Here is an 11,441-nt window from a genome sequence, read left to right as displayed (position 1 = left end):
TAGTCACAAAAAGGTATGTTAACATATGAATGGCTGTCTATTTTATTCTCATCTTTTTCACTATTGTCTCAATCATCTTTATGCTTTCCAAGTGGCTGCTCAGGCTCTTAGTCACAAACAGGTATGTTAACATATGAATGGCTGTCTATTTTATTCTCATCTTTTTCACTATTGTTCCAATCATCGTTATGCTTTCCAAGTGGCTGCTCGGGCTCTTAGTCACAAAAAGGTATGTTAACATATGAATGGCTGTCTATTTTATTCTCATCTTTTTCACTATTGTCTCAATCATCTTTATGCTTTCCAAGTGGCTGCTCAGGCTCTTAGTCACAAACAGGTATGTTAACATATGAATGGCTGTCTATTTTATTTTATTCTGATCTTTTTTACTATTGTCTCAATCATCTTTATGCTTTCCAAGTGGCTGCTCAGGCTCTTAGTCACAAACAGGTATGTTAACATATGAATGACTGTCTATTTTATTTTATTCTGATCTTTTTTACTATTGTCTCAATCATCTTTATGCTTTCCAAGTGGCTGCTCAGGCTCTTAGTCACAAACAGGTATGTTAACATATGAATGGCTTTCTATTTTATTCTGATCATTTTCACTATTGTCTCAATCATCTTTATGCTTTCCAAGTGGCTGCTCAGGCTCTTAGTCACAAACAGGTATGTTAACATATGAATGGCTGTCTATTTTATTCTGATCTTTTTCACTATTGTCTCAATCATCTTCGAAATCCAAAAAAATGCAATATATTTTTTACAAAGGCTTGTCGAATACCTTAGCCAACTCTCATTAGGTGAATCGTGCATTTTGCTAAAAATCACGACTCTTGTTTCAAATCAAAACCAATGCACAAACAATAATTACACCTTTCACATCTTTTCAAAGTCTGCATGACGAAGAGATTATCTTTCTCTATATGCATGTATGCCTTAATACCTTCCAGGAATTTAGTTGAGTTTGCTGTACATTGTTGACTTTCCTGTTATTGGCTATGTTTTCAATAAAATATCATATATTGGTTTAGTTCATTCCGACGTGTGGCACGTTTTTATTTACTACTTTTTGCTTGCTACATGTACTTATGTGTAAATGTGCAGCCAATGCTAATCAGTTCATGGATTATCCACTGGCCTTCAGTTCATGGATTATACTAATCCATGACTTCACCCGTATCAATCAGATTTACTAAGCAAAAGATTATAGAGTTGTGGTAGATGTGGCCATTAAGGTAGAGATGCAGTTTATTTGGCTTGCTTTTTAATTGAGTAATTAGACAATGAAGATGGTATTATATATCCAACATGTTATATATTTTCTGAAAGCTTATTATACAAACTTTGTAAAACTTGTCTTTATTTTAAATATCCAGAATGCGTTTTTGATTTTGGGTCAAAAATATGCTTTTTTGGACAAAAGTGGTTTAAAAAAAATTAGCTTAAAAACTTCAAGTCCATTTGTGGGTAAAATTACATCACTGGATACCTTGGTATACTCCTAATTCAAATGCATCCACTCATCTCTCTAACGGCTTTCAAAGTCGCACAGCATGACCTCAAAGTTCACTCTTTTCTATTTTTGCATAATTTATATATCCATGTTAATTGCGGACTTGTTATTTTTGTTCCACTCGCCGTAATAAACTGTCCGGACGCATTTTGAAGGGGGAACACCTTGTCAATAATGTGTGAAAATTTCGAGGCAAATGGTCAAAGCGTCTATCAGCTATTTTAATTTAAAACCCAAGTATTCACCAAAAATAGAAGATGAGAAAAAGGCTAATTTGCATATTTGCGCGTTAAACCGGGAATTACTGCTTTGTCATACTTTGTCATACTTTCTAGACTATTGAAATTGAAAGTTAACGTATAGACATAGACATTTTATGTAAAATGGTTGGAACAGAACAACTGCTCTTGAATATATAAATCAGAAACACGTCATTCATACCAGTGTTTTGATGGGGTCGGTAAAAACATGTGGCAATGCCCAGTAAATATGACGTCATCTCATGAATTATTAAACAGGGGGCGGTCCCAGGAAGGTGACCTTTTATCACGATCAAAACATCATGGCTTTTCTTCGGTGTATTTTCAATAAAAAATCTACGAGTATTTCAGAGCCTATGGTTTACCATGAAGAGTACAAAGTGGGATATTAAATTAGTTATCCTTGATGATTTTTATGTAGTATTGAGAACCAACTCCAGGAAGCGAACGCACAATAATGAATAATCGCGTAATCCTAGAAGCGAAACGCGAGGCACAGAAGTTTTGTTTATCGTTTCCAATCCCATTTTCCCCACTGCAACATATTTGTTAAAAGAAATATTTGAATTCTGTTCGTTTTTAAGGAGGCATTTTCTAAGACAGTCGCAGACAATCAGCGCACGGATGTACGTACAAAACATGCTGTTGTACTACCGGGGACGGTCGCCTGCAAGAAGAGAGCTCCAGCTCCTAACGTAAAAGCTTTAAAATTTCGACCGGATTTAAATAATTAGTGTTGGAAATCTGACATGTTTTAAGAGTGCAAAATTAAGGTGCATTTTCGAGCGTTCGAAATTTTTCTGAATAGAAATCGGCAAATGAAAAAAATAGGAGTGCTAAACAGTGTGCTTCGTTAGTTTAAAAAAAAAGGAATGTCCGTCAAATTGACGTAAACTTCCCCATTTTTCACGGAAAAAGCAAAGGTTATCAAAACAAAATCATCAATCAGTAAGTATTATGACAAGGAAAACAAAACATCAGACACGGAGAAGCGGTCAGCGCATCAAACGAGTTGTTACCGTAATGTATCAAGTTACCTTTTCATTGAAATTATTTGGTTGTTTTCAATTAATTTTAGCGTACCTCTGCAATTTATTTTAGCATTGTCAGTTGTTTGCTTCATTGAATTAAACGGAGTTCGTCCGGTTGCAAACAAAGCTGTCTCGCACCACCTAGCAAAACTTGCGAATGATCGAAGTACAGGTACCCATTGGACAAAAGATACACAAAAGTTTGTATCTCCCCGACCCAGTGCAATATATCCGGTTAGAATCAAAGCTCACGTGTCCCTTATTTGAGGGACCAGATTCTGCCGTAAATTCGGGATGGGATTTCGGAAAAAAATAAAATGGGACTTTTAAGGTGTATTTTGGCGTCATTTTCGGACATTTCAATCATTCCTGATGCCTAAAATAGAGTCTAAGTTTTACCGTAGTCATTGACGCCTATTCAAGAGTATGATGTTTATTGTGACTAGCGTGAATGGGTAAGCTTCGTTTCGACAATGAGCTGTTATCACTGTAAACAATGTTAAATTATTCCTCACATGCTCAGTTTATTTTTTGAGAACAATTATTTAAAAATAAAATCTCTCAGTCAATCAGAAACTCGGATTCATGCCTTTAGGGAAAGTCATTTTTGGACGCTCACATCGATTTTGTTTTTCGTTCGGTGGGCTGATGCCTTCAGTGTAGCTTTTGCCTCTTCCGACATAGAAATCATTTGAATCTTCTTTCTACCTCTCTTTCTTTTCACACCACGCATAATGTAATGATAAAAATTAGGAAAAAACGCTAAGGAAATATAATGTTTGGTTTGCTAGCGAGCGAGAACTGATTTGAGAATAATTGCACATGCGCGTGAATTGAATGAACTATGACCCGTACAATCTTGATTTGCATATTGTCAATCAAAGGTCCGGTTATTTGGTTACTCATGCAAATTAGGCAATTGGACATAAACATTGCCACGTGTGAGTGTTTTTTATTTTTAACCAGAAAATAAACAGCAATTTTAACGGTGTTCCAATAAGAATTCATTGGTCAAATTTTCACAGAATGTTCTTTAGATAAAAATCTATATAAAAAACGAAAAAAACTATTTTTGATTGAAATTCACAAATAAACTGCATCTCTACCTTAAATGATATTGCTTAGTATTGATTGGATACCACAGAATATTAGGGGTGTAGGGATTTCTAAACATTTTCACTAGTCCAAATGAAAACAATATTATCACTAATAGAATCACATATACAACAAAAACTGCATTGAATACTAGATCATTAATATATTATATATATATATTTACAATATACACACCTCACACACAAGCACATACCAGGTACGAACTGCTTATCAAATCCAATACCTTTGTTGAGAGAGTTTAAAATATTACTTACATCTAGTCCAATACCTTTGTTGATAACATAGGCTCTAAGACACAGTCTAAATAAAGTGTCATCATCCAAAGGTGTAAAACTACAGCCACCTACAAAGACAGATTAGTGATCAATAGAAAGTCTAAATAAGTGCCAACATTCAGTTCTGAGTAATGTCCTTACAAAGTAAATTAGAAGGCTGAACTAATGATATAAACTTCATGTTTTTTTTTCTAAAAGGAATAACATTGAGTTGTTTATGCATAATGGTAGAGTGTTTCAAAGATCTGGCACGACAGAAGGAACATGAAGCAAAATGGGCAAGGCTCGTGTATACATAAGTTATTTGTAAACAGATTGGACTGGAAGTTTTGTTATCCAAGTTGGTGCAATCTTATTTATTTTTAAGTGATATTAGATTTAAATCTAATAAATTACTCAATTCAATTTTATTTCCTAGTCTATATGTGCCAAACTTAAAGTGGCATTCAGCTTTCGTAATGTTGTTAGAACTCCCTATATAGAGCCTATTGAGAGGTATTTAGGCTTGTGAAAATGCGCAGAAACAGAAAACGACTTAAGAGTATTTTATTTTTCGGTGGGCCACCGATAAACAAAGACCCAAACATCAGCTAGTCAGCTTTGTTATTGAAATCAGTTTATCTAGTGAGTCTCGAGCTAATGTGAAAGCGAGGCTCACAGCATACATCAGCATTTTTGTTTTTATCGTGTGTATGTATTTTTGAGTTCGCCATGCCCGGTAAACGTGGACGACCTACAAAAAAAAACGGGAACTTGTTGATTCTGGAAGTATCCAACTTGGAGATCAGTATGAGCGATGGGAATTTTTCGTGACATTTTCTAAAAGTTGTTACTAGAAATACCTATGCATACATGTAAGTGAATACAATAGTGCATATTCCACACCATTTTGTGTCTAAGGGATAATCCGATAGCCAATTTTACTATTGTGCCTTTTCTACTATTCCGAATATTGAAAGCACCTTAGGCCACGACCTGAATGAATTAAACTGAATGAATGACTTGTGAATTGTGTCTCGATTTTCATTTATCTGCTTTCGTTTTCTAGCTATGACCAAATAACCACAGACATATTATCAACAACGGATTATTATTATTATTTCAGAAAATGTCTGAATCACACAAAGACTAAAAGAACCCCCCAGCTTACAAATAACACAGATCAGAAACAAATACACTTACTTTGCATGAGATGTGTTGGTTCTCCACTGAATAATTTTAACAACCCCAGGAATACTGACGGTTCAATTCTACTTAGGAGAGCATTAGAGTTCATATGAGCATTGTAGTTTTTTTCTCCCATGGTTTCATGTACAAGTTTGCCACACGCTTCTGAGAATTTACCCTGGTATGCCAAATACAACGGAATCTTGCTGCGCAGCAACCTGTAGAGAAAATAAGTGAAAGTTTAGACTAACAACATAATATGTACAATGGAAATGAACTAATTCCACTTTATGGATTAGATAATTTAATTAATTTTTTTTAACAAATGTTATATCATACTTTTGGTGATCTGCTCTACTATGATTGCCCTTAAAATTACTTTTGTGTGCGTGTGGATTTTGCGTCTTCACGTATTAGCTCTTACCAGGTATTTGCATACCGATTTTTCGAGTACCTTTGCACCAAATGTATCTCCTCTTATAAATCTTGAAGTAAAAACCTTGGACATAGCTCTTTCTACTCGAGTGTGGGCCCAAAGTTACTATATGATTTTTTTTTATATATCTTTTTTCATTACCAAGAAATTTGACCTCAAAGTTGGGGTAATTTTTACCAGGAACAGCTTTTTATCTCTTCTGTGGTTTTTTGGTTTGATCGATTTCGTTCATACTTGTTAGGCAGGACACTGTATCAATGTACGTTCCCTCAAACAACTTTGAACTTTGAACTGTAAATGCTGCATTCAATAAAAAAATCTAGAAAATACAATCACAAAACGTAGCTCACGCAATATTTTTAATTTAATTTGGCTTTTTGGAGTGAAAATACTGATCGTCAATTGACAAGTATTTGGAGTTAGCCAGATGATGGCAGCGACAGGAACATTTGAAAGAAAAATTATGTGGGACGTAATACACCAGTCAGCAGTCATAGAAAAACTATGTCCAGGTAAGAACAAATTTTTATATTTCATAAAGCAAATGAAATATTGTCATCTTATAAAAATCTAGGTCAAATGTCAACTTGTGTGAATATAATAACAGCAAAAGACGTAGCAGTAATAAGTCAATTGAGTTCTGAAGACTGAATACTGTACTCTTTGCATACTTTGTATATAAAACCATCGTTAGCTTCATGTTCGTTTTTTTTTTAGCTGAGCGGATCGGCAATTCACCTGTACCCATAGATAACACCCACTACAGATAAATACTTTATTTTAACTGGAAATTATTTTACTATTTTCACTGAAGGGATGATTCAGTGAAAAATAAAATCGAGCAAATATACCTTTTTACTTGTATTTTAGATTCTACTCATCAAAAATCAGTGAAAATAAATTCTATACAAACACTCGAAAAGACTTTAACAGAAATTAATTCCAGCTAAAATAAAGTATTTTTTACAGTATTTTACACATTTCCAAAAGTTGTAATATGTCCTCTAGTATATATAAATGACCAGAGAGAACAACTCAACATCAGATTCATAATTCATTTACCTTTCTTGCATTACATTACGTGTAGCTCCAAACGTATTAGGAGTGAGAACTACAACCACTTTAATGTATCTTACAATCTGCTGCCATCTACAAATACACAATAACAAATCTGATTAGATTTACAGAAGAATTCACATAACTGCATTCGCTTATTTACCTAACTTACTATTAACCTTTTCATCACCAATCCCCCTGTTTCCATCACAAATGCACAAAATAGTTCTGTTCATAGTCTACACTTTCCTTCAGAAGAGTAGGACAAAAATAGCCAAATGTTCTGAGCAAAAGCTGAAAATTTACTCAAATTTTTTCTGTTTTGAAGATATCAACATGAAATGACAGTGTTTGAAACATGCCAGACACCAGGACTGGTAACTTACAAAAGTAAGCCTGCCCTTGTCAGTCCTATCTTTTTCTTTGGATTTTGCAGTTTTTCAAAAAATAACATATTTTTCACAAGCTACATGTATGTTACAAGAAAATGTAGGAAATGCACTGTTTAAATCGTGTCATTGTCACTTCCATTATCAATGTCACTCTGTTAGATCTGAGAAATCAGAATCATATCTAATTACGTCTGCTGGAGATTGAGTCTCCACTGGCATCTCATAATCAAGTTCATCCTGAGTGACTTGATCTTCTATTTCCTTCTATATGTTGGCCATACATGTATGTCCACCTGTGTTTTCTCATCTACATTGTACCTCGCAGCATATCCACATAAAATCACTGACTGGTCTTGAGTGTTTCACAATAGCATGAGCATTCCTAAAAAGTTTATCAAGCCTCTGTATATACTTTTTTTTATTCAACTGTTCTATGATTTTGTCAGCGGGCATTTTCTTTGATGATGGCGTATTTTGATGTCATATATTTCCTGGGCTTGTTTGTGACCAAGTGACATACAAGAGATTCGTGACATACAAGAGATTCGTGACATATAAGATTCGTGATATACAAGAGATTCGTGACATACAAGAGATTCGTGACATACAAGAGATTCGTGACATACAAGAGATTCGTGACATATAAGATTCGTGACATATAAGATTCGTGACATAATAATCTAAGATGACAGAAGAGCTAAAAAGGAAGAGATACTTACTTTTTCTGTCGTTCTAAAATAGCTATTCTTTTATTTACTATGTCTAAAGGTTCCTTGAGTACATCTCCTCCACGCTTCCCTGTGATATTCTGTCCATGCAAGACTGGTGATAACAATACATTGTCCCAGTGCCTCATTGACAAAGAAATATAACTGCGAGAAAGTGAGAACAAAACATGTTGAAAATGGCTGAAAAATTACAATTTGAGTCATTCAAGTTGTGAATACAGCTAGCAAAAATACATTTTAAAACCGATCTGAAAAATAAAATGACGTGCATCAAGGTCCCATAATATCCAATGTATGCGCCAAGTTTGAAAAAAATCCATCCATAAATGCTTGATTTTGATGAGTTTTTTAGTACAAAAATGGCCACCCATTCGTCCATCTTGAATCAGATTGTGAAACAAATTGATGTGCATATGTATAATATTATGTATGATGTATGTGTGAAGTTTGAATATGATTGGTCCAACTCACACACACACACACGGACTGAAAATCATTGTACTGACTCCGTGCTTACTTTGCTGTATTCTCATAATATAATATAATGATAACTTCTACTTACTCTTGCCATTTCAATCCACCTTTACTAAGAATTAAATTATGCTTCATATTGTCTATCACTTTTCTTCGTATGCATACAGAAACAGAATCTTGCATGAATAGATCTACTAATAAGCTATCAATCGATTTCATTAGATTTTTCCTACCAGTGTAAGCAGAGACATCATAACCTCCATATTCAGCAGGTTCATCATAGTCAGCTTGGCTAAAAACAACATAGTAAGACCATTGTAAGCTTTGATGAACATACACAGTTCTCCAAGTTATTTTTTGTTTCTAGTTGCCAATAGCAACCAACTCCAACTGGTAGGCAAATGAAAAATTTAGTAGCCAAGTACATACTTTTATATTAGACTACACAGATACAGAAATTTGTGGGGTTTTTTTCTTCAGATATTTATTTAGGCAGGGATTTTTAAAAACAAGGGAACAGGGGCGCAGCGCCCTCATGCCATGGCCGTGCACCCCCTTACTCTGGGGAGCAGATCCTCTGGCAACCATCAAATTCTGAATGACCAGGGATCACATGTGGCCACAGTCTTGAACTGTGATCTGTCTGATAGTAATTTTGGCCCCAAGGAAGCCATAAAATGCTCCATTAAAACTATTATCAAAAACTCTACACCCTAGTAGGGAGAACCCCATCTCCCCCACTTGGTGGCGCCACTGAATTGCAGTGATTTAGGCGTATATGATATAACTGATGTACAGACAGTAATCATGTGATATGCTAATTCAATTATCTACTCTCATTTTCAATGGGGTGTGTGCTGCAGTATAAACAAAACATGTGATGTTTTTTTTTGTTGTATTTTACCCACCAAAATGTCATTGACCTACATGTATGCAGTTTGTGATCATCTTAGCTCAGATTTGGCATTTTCAATGTCAGATGCAACGTCTATTTTAACATTATCAGCCGACACTAATTCACTAACAGTTTTGCTGTAATAGTCTGTTTTAGGTTACAGAAAGTTTTGTCGGAAGATTTTTTTAGTTCGTGATTTATGTATTTTTTTTAAAATCATCATTCAATAAATTTAAACGCCATGGTGACCAAATTGGTCGCTATCTAAAAGGCTAATATGATGAATTTATGATAAAGTATTTGGACAATTTGGAACATATGATTAATTAAGACACCATATATATATATATATATCATTAAATTATCATTGCCAATGACTTAGTTCTCACTCTGTTTTTAGTGATGCAATTACGAAAAAAATCAGAGAGTGAGTATTCAGCATGTAAATAATTTGATGTTATTTCAAAGTTCAGTCAATGTGAAATCTACTAGGAATAAGATTCTGATGTTATACAAAATTGTATAATCCACAACTAAACTAATTACACATATCAATGGCGTACTCCTCTCTGAAAGATACATTCCAATATTGAAACATAAAAGATAAATTCAAGTTGAAAGATAAACAAGCAGCCTCTCGGCTGAGATAGCTTCACTGTTAGCAAAGCATGTTTCATTGAACTGAAGACATCATAAGAAAACAAACAAATCTGAGAGAGGTCTATCTGAGGTACCTACATGTATAACATCAAAGCAATCTGACTTGCAGTTTTAACAAGAATTCAAAAATATTACTTTTTATCAAAAATATTCACCAAAATTAGAGATTTGAAGATATCACGACAACGGACAATCACACATATGATAAGCTCCACTCGACAAAATTGACAGCAGAGCTAAAAAAATTTCAAAATCAAATCGTTTGATTTTTGCAGATGTTCAGTGCAGACGTTGAACCCAATACACAAGATATTGATTGTGGGTTTGTGGGTCACAATTCATGAAAATCACAGACATACAGTGAATAATTAGAGGTACAAAATTTCATAAATGTTTACTGTACCAACCCATAAAATGAAATCACTTTACTCACCTCCGTCCCGGTGGCCTCTCATTACAAATACAGTTGACAAGGTCATCTAATAAAACTAAGGCCCGAGTAGACTTTCCATTACTAAACTCTCTTTCAGCTTCTTGAATAGCTGTGCATATTGTATACATTACTGGACTAAAACTGGAAAACAAGAAAACAACTGATACAGGCTCAATTCTTTTCTGTCACACTGTATCACATGATGTATAACATGACATGTGATCAGTAAAAGCACATGTCAGATACATGCAAGTACATCATTTGTCGAAACAAAACAATGTGTATTGAGGTCCTATAATGTTCATTGTACGTATCAAATCTGTTCATACAAGGCTGTGATCCATTTCCAGAATTGTTAATTTAAATGAAATTTTAGCTAAAAAATGTTGAATCACATTGCTAAACAAGCAGATGTACACATGCATGTTTGAAAATTACATAAGATTGACCTTGGCATGTCCAGGTACAGAGATATACATGTACATGTAGCTGGGTTTGCATGCAATGATAAACCACAAGTCGCAGTTTTCTGACTGTATAAACAAGAATTTTCATTGAATTTTGCTGTCATAACGTAACTTTCCAACTTCCTAGACCAATACATATGATACCCTACAATACAAAATGCCCCAGCCTGTTTTAAGCAAACACCTGATGGTTCAGAAAAATATGTTCTTTTTCAACTCAATTTGGCAATAAATGTACATTAAGTTGAAAACACATTGCCAGTAACACATTATTGAGATATCAATACAAGATTGACTTTTTTTTACTGTAGAAATATACAAGGAAAAAATACAAAAGGATGCCATTTTCTGAATACTAATGCTACCACAAACCTGGAAAGTGGGCAGAATGTAAACTTTTTGTGCAGCAAGCAAAAGCAAAATGGCAACCAGTCAGTCTCTGAACAATAAATCATACATCAAGGCTCATTTGACATGTGTTTAATATACCAAGTTTAAACTAAATCTGTCTGCACATGATTAAGATAACTGTA

At 34.4% G+C, this 11,441-nt stretch overlaps 1 protein-coding gene across 1 annotated transcript in view; it reads left to right on the top strand.

Moving 5' to 3' along the window:
• Nucleotides 1–201: 201 nt before the first annotated feature.
• Nucleotides 202–11,441, top strand: part of LOC144359633 (zinc finger protein 862-like) — a 30,027-nt gene continuing 18,787 nt past the window's right edge. Inside the window, exon 1 of the mRNA XM_085492676.1 lies at nt 202–229. The gene's annotated coding sequence lies outside the window, so the exon portion shown is untranslated. The remainder of the gene's footprint in view (nt 230–11,441) is intronic.

Source organism: Saccoglossus kowalevskii, chromosome 18 (assembly GCF_978046115.1).
Source record: "Saccoglossus kowalevskii chromosome 18, keSacKowa6.1, whole genome shotgun sequence".
Taxonomy (NCBI): Eukaryota; Metazoa; Hemichordata; class Enteropneusta; family Harrimaniidae; genus Saccoglossus; species Saccoglossus kowalevskii.
This window is presented reverse-complemented; position numbering and strand designations above follow the sequence as displayed.